The following is a 6,379-nucleotide window of genomic DNA, read 5'->3' as shown; positions in this document are numbered from 1 at the left end:
TTAATAAAGAGTTATTTTGATTTTTAAATTAACAAATGTAAATTTATTTATTTTAAAGTAAATGGTGGATATACATGATTATATAAAAAAAAATTAAAATAGAAAAATTGTTGATTATAATTTCTCGGTGAGTGTACATGTGTATGTGTGTGTTTTAGTTCGCGGGTGTTACATTAATACGGAGGACATCAGTCAGAAATAGAATGGAATGATTTTACTGTTAAATTTAGATTCTGACTGGGTGATACAATATAAAAATATATTTGATTAAAGGATAAAAACATAAAATCAAAATCAATATGTATAAGTAAATAAGTGTATATGTTAAGAACGGTCAGAAATATAAAATTGGTCGCTCGCATATGTGTTAGATTACGATCAGGATTTAAAATTTTCTAAGACTTATTACCGAAACGGGTTGATGATTTAAAAGAATGAAACATTCTTCGGAAAGTTTTGATTTAAATAAGAAACAAGACAAAAAGAAGGAAAAGAAAAATTATTCAATTAAACTTACTTTTTTCAATAGTAATTCAGAGGTGGAGAGGTGGGGAATTTTTGTACGGTGTTTTGCTCTGTGTCTCATGTCGGCAACCCGATGTTCGATTCGTGGTTGCTCTGGAGATGATGCCAAGCGAGGACACTGGTGGCACAAGTGCCTAACTCGCGAATTACGGTGCAAAAGCACAGAGTAAGACTGCGTGAAGCTGAAGACTGGAGAATAAGTGCTTAAGTCTGTTCGAGTCTTCTTTTTATATCTCTCTTTTCGGGGTGTATTCTAATTTCTAAGAGTGGGAATCTTCCAAAACTTCGACGAATTGAATTTGCGCAGAAGTGGGAATTTTTCAATCTTAGCAAATTAAAAATGTGCCAGTGTCTTCGTTAGGCGGGGTGTTCCTCCTACTTTTTGCGTTTTACTCGTAGTGATCGTCCATTGGTGAGTTCGATATTCGTTCGGAGATTTCTTGCACGTGTTCAGATTAGAAAAAAGATCCTATTCTTCTATGATAATTTTATTGCTATTGGTGCAGCTGTGTTTATTGAATATTTGTTGGAAAATTTTATTATTATAGATGCAGCTGTGTTTGTTGGGTATTTCGTTAGAAAAATTTATTTTATCTTGTGGAGACCGGCATGTTTTTATCATCGATCTTTTACGTTGGTCTGTTTACTGAGCGGTTCGTTTGTCTCACCAATCGACGATCGTTGCCGACACTTCGCGGAAGGAAGGAATCGTGGAATCGCCAGGACGTAACAGCTTTATATTTGCGTTTTATAAGCTAAATATCGATCAGCGACTTGGAATTAAATGTACGTTAATTTATAGCGAGTACTAGAGATCGCGCTTGTACAACGTCGCACATAGCTAATTTGTTAAACGATTAATTAAGAACTAATTGTGATATCGCAATTTCGTCCACTGTGCAACAGTAAAATCATAGATCACCTCGGAGCTATTTCAAACAGCACTTTCTAAGCTACGGAATATAAATACTAGAAGAAACTATGCCATTTTCTTGCAATAAAGAGCAATTATTCCGGATAATTTCGCGAGAATTTTTACTCTAATACAAACAATATAGGAATTGAGATTAGCGTGTGTTTAATACGCATTTTTTTTGTATAATAATACAATAATTGCGTTTACAATATCATTTTTCCTTTGATTGTGTATGTATAATTATAATACGCGTAACGTAATTTCGGGAAAAAAATGGCAGTTTATACTTTTTCTTTTATATCTTAATATATATCTATCATATTCCTGAGTAAATAATATTTATCTTTTAAACTTGTTGCTATTTGATACTATTAAGCATTTATATCAGAAATTATTATTATACATATACAACATTAAATGTAAAACATTCAATGCAGAGGAAAGAGAGAGATATAACATTAATGAAATTTTCTTGATAAAAAATGTACAAAACTTACTTATATAAATTAATTTTTTTTTATCAATTCATTTATTTTGATTTTCATTTCTTTTAGAAAGATTTAGATCATTAAATATAATTGAATGAAAAAATGATTCAACTTTTAAGATTTTCTTTTGACTTTGAAGAAAAATATTTAAAAAATAAGTTAAAGCGACAAGTAGCAAAAACTGATTTTGCTTGTAAACCAATTTGCAAAATTTCACGATTTCCCGTCAATCGTCGATCTCCGCAGCTAAATTCTCATCTCGGATCCTTCATACGAGAGGTACGGCATATCAGCGTTCATTTTTAGAATTCTTCGAAAATACTGGAGCTGCGCCGAGAATACAAAAATAGGGTAATCGGAGGAGTAGTGTGTAAATCTCGTAATGTCAGACGAGAAGCATTTCTCACAACGAGTACTCTCGCGCGAGAATACACGCGGGAGTGTTTTTACATATCCATTTTTACATACCCAAGAGGCAGCTGAATCGATTAACGCGATTGATTCGCGCGAGACTCTTGTATGATTATAAAATAAGATACCGGGGCGTTTTTTTACGTTATTTTCGGCAGATGATTCGATCGCGCGATGAATGATAGGATTTAATAACGCGATGCCTCGAATTAAATATTACCATGATATTTGAAAACCGCGAGAAAGTGAAAGTAAAATATTAACGCGTTATCCGCTTCATCGAACGATTAGAATCCAACTTAGCGTTACATTTGATGTTATAATCTCGAAGGAAAAAAAAGATCCTCGGGAAGGCAAAACGAGTGCGATTGAACCGCGATGACTCAAACACTCGCTCGTGACGTGACCGATGTGTCAAATGCAATCAATAAAACAGACAATAAAGGACAATGCAGACAATAAAACTTGTCCGGAGAAAGCAATATTTTAACATTTGATCATAAATTTTACTGAAGGCGCAGAGGAAACTTTTTTTATGATTTAATTAACTTATCTGCTAATTTTCCGAGTCAAAATTTTTCTCCTATTTTTGATCTCAATTTTCAATCTAACATTTATTTTGACAATCAGGTCGCTTTCTTATAAAACTATTTAATCTATAATTTTGACGAAATTTTCTTTTTTAGATTTCTGTGGGATACAAATTGTTATATAAATTAAACTTGTCAAATTCTTTATAGAATCTGTAAATTTTAGAAAGTTGAGGTTGACAATAAGAGAAAAATTTTGACTCGGATTGGAAATATAAAAAGATAATACACTGATAATATCACTACACTATTGGAAAATGTGTTAAATATTTAACTCATTCATGTATTAATTTAAAATATATCGCTTGTGTTAATGAATTCAAATGTTAAATTATTAAAACAATCGAAAAAAATGTAAAAATAACACAATGGGCAAATATTTTTAATTTTATACAATAGCTATATGTTTCATGTTATTAGTGACAGAATTTATCTATTAAAATTTACAGAAAAGAAATATCGATTTTATTCTACAATAGGAATGAGAGTAACTACAGACCGTCAATAACATTTTTCCAAGTTAATTTTATCATTAAAAATATGTTGATTTTACATAAAATTTATTTTGAATTACTATAAAGTTTGCATTTAATTTTTATTGAACTGTTAACACAGTATTAATATCATTTAATCACATATCTATAAATATATGATATATTATGTTAAATTAACATAAAAATTTGTGTAGACATGCAATATATGTTAAATTTAAGCCAAATTTTTTCCAACAATGTATTGAATAAAAACATATTTTTATACAAACTTCTATCTCGTATGAACCAAGGAGCCACTGGAGCCATTAAAAAATGAATTGAAACTTGCGATCGGTAATGCAAGAAAGAGAGCGTAAGAAAGGGGGAGGAAGGGGAAGGGCGTGGGAATTCACTGATTTATTCATTTAATCCTTCGCATGAAGAATCGACGTCATGCATATAGTCTGCTACGTCAAATGCGACGGAAGCTCTCGTAAGTCGATCCTTATCGAGAGAGGAGATCCTAACGTCTTCTCTCTCACGCGACGCGCGGTTTCCAAGAGCGCGGGCAACAAAAGATTCCCTTCGTTTCATTCCTCCGCCGGACACATTACGATGTGGCCTATCGAAGGATCCGCGATACTGATACCAGGTTTTCTTGCCTACATAACGCGACGTTTAGGCCGGACGAAACGGTGGGCCGGCCATTTTATTTTATTCTTGTTAGCTATGCAGTCGATCCTTATCGAGAGAGGAGATCCTAACGTCTTCTCTCTCACGCGACGCGCGGTTTCCAAGAGCGCGGGCAACAAAAGATTCCCTTCGTTTTATTCCTCCGCCGGGACACATTACGATGTGGTCTATCGAAGGATCCGCGATACTGATACCAGGTTTTCTTGCCTACATAACATGACGTTTAGGCCGGACGAAACGGTGGGCCGGCCATTTTATTTTATCCTTGTTAGCTATGTTGTACTCGATATTATCGTCTCGACGTGCCGACGCGACAATTCGGTAATTTCTCGATTTCTGATTCACTCTACTCATACCAGTGGAATATTGGAGATCCAGAAATAATAAAAAATATGATTAATCGATATGATAATCAAATTTAAAATTTTGCAAAAAATTTATCGATGATATATCGAGAAGAAAGATGTAGATGTATCATAGATACTTATATACATATATGAATCAATTGATATAAAAAAACAATTAGTGTAAAAAACAACAAATAATTGTTTTAAAAAATACATTGTAAATAATTACATACTTTTTCTTAAAAACAATTATTTTCTTTATACCAATTGATTTGTCTCATTATTCTGTACATAAAAATATTACGGTAAGATTATCAAAAACTAATTATTTTACGAGATGTTTTATATTTTATAATTATATCAAAATGTATTAGATTAAGATATAAAATAACTTGAAAAATACTTAATAAAAAGATACTTTATTATAAAGTTTTGAAAAAGTCTCAAGAAGGATTATAAGAATGTATATATAAAAAATATAGCTATCCATTTAAAAAAAGCAAGTTAACCTTGACCTGACTTTGGCAACACTATCCATGGTTAAACTCATACTGCCGTTGAATGCGCCTATTTAAACATTATAACTTTGATTTGAAACTTGTTTTTCTAAAATGCATTATTTATGAGATATTCGACCGTTTCTGGACTTTTGAATTATCCTACATATATTATATATAATAGAAATAATAAAACAAAGGTTAAAAGTTGATAAAAATTTCTACAGCACGGAACATTTTTCAATTTGACGTGTATTGTAGAGGGCATATTTTCAAGTAATAAATGCTTTTAATTTTATGGCGATTTCTTTTGGTTTTTATTTCAAATATAAATTTCTTATTTTCTCTTATTTCTCATCACTTTTTCGTTATATCCTATATTTGTGTTTGTATTTCTTTTGTTTACATTTACTCGTTATTGTGTTACTATTAGTACGCTTCGGGATTACTGTTTAGTTTTGCTAACAATAAGAATTTTGAAATATTATAAGTACAATTTACGACTTCTTTTAGCCATTATTTTATTCTATTGTAAAGTAAAGGCATTGACAAACAAAAGGCTCCGTCTCTTTCTCTGCATTCCCTCGTCGAAGAAATTTTAATCTAAGTCAAACCTAAGTCTGAAACTAGATTTGGTTTAAGTCGGAATTTCTTCGAGGAGAGGATACAGGGGTTTCACCCTTTCTTCATTAACGCATTTACTTTACAATAAAATAAAGCTATGAAATACACGATTTGAAACTTTCCGCATAAAAAATGTTCAAAATAAATAACTTTCATATACTTGCATATTTTTTAAAATACCTAAGTCAATGTTTAATAATTAATAGCTTAATGATAAATGCATAAAAATGATAAGAACATTTTTGTTGAGAATCATAATGAATCATAATGAATTATAATTTGAAAACATATGTCAAGATTAATGTCATTAGGACTAAATTCCTTTTACTAGAAATTTTACTTTTACAAACCTTTTATTTATACTATTTTTTCCCTTTTACAATATTTTAGAATCGCATATCTCAGGGACTAAAACTCAAAGCGCATATTACAATGAGAAATGTACTTTCTCTCTACAACACGTATCACAAAAGAAAAATAATCCGTGCTATGTAAGTTTTTTGCCGCATTGTTGCTACAATGTTGCAATGTTGCTGCAATGTTGTTACAACGTTCTGTGCTGTATGGGCACAGTTAAAACCATAGAAAAATATAATTAATTATGCTTATATAAATTTGTTTATAACAACTTTTAATGTGCAATGGTGAGTACTAGTGCATCCAACTGAATCCATAAATTAAAAAATTAACTAAATAATATAATTATAAAAAAAAATTAATAATAAAAAGCTAAATAAATTAAAAGCATGATTTGATAATGTTTAAAATGCTTAATACTTTTCAAGAATAAGATAAAGTAAAAACGATTTATTGTA

This window comes from Formica exsecta, unplaced genomic scaffold (assembly GCF_003651465.1).
Source record: "Formica exsecta isolate Colony F162 unplaced genomic scaffold, ASM365146v1 scaffold526, whole genome shotgun sequence".
Lineage (NCBI taxonomy): Eukaryota > Metazoa > Arthropoda > Insecta > Hymenoptera > Formicidae > Formica > Formica exsecta.
This window is presented reverse-complemented; position numbering follows the sequence as displayed.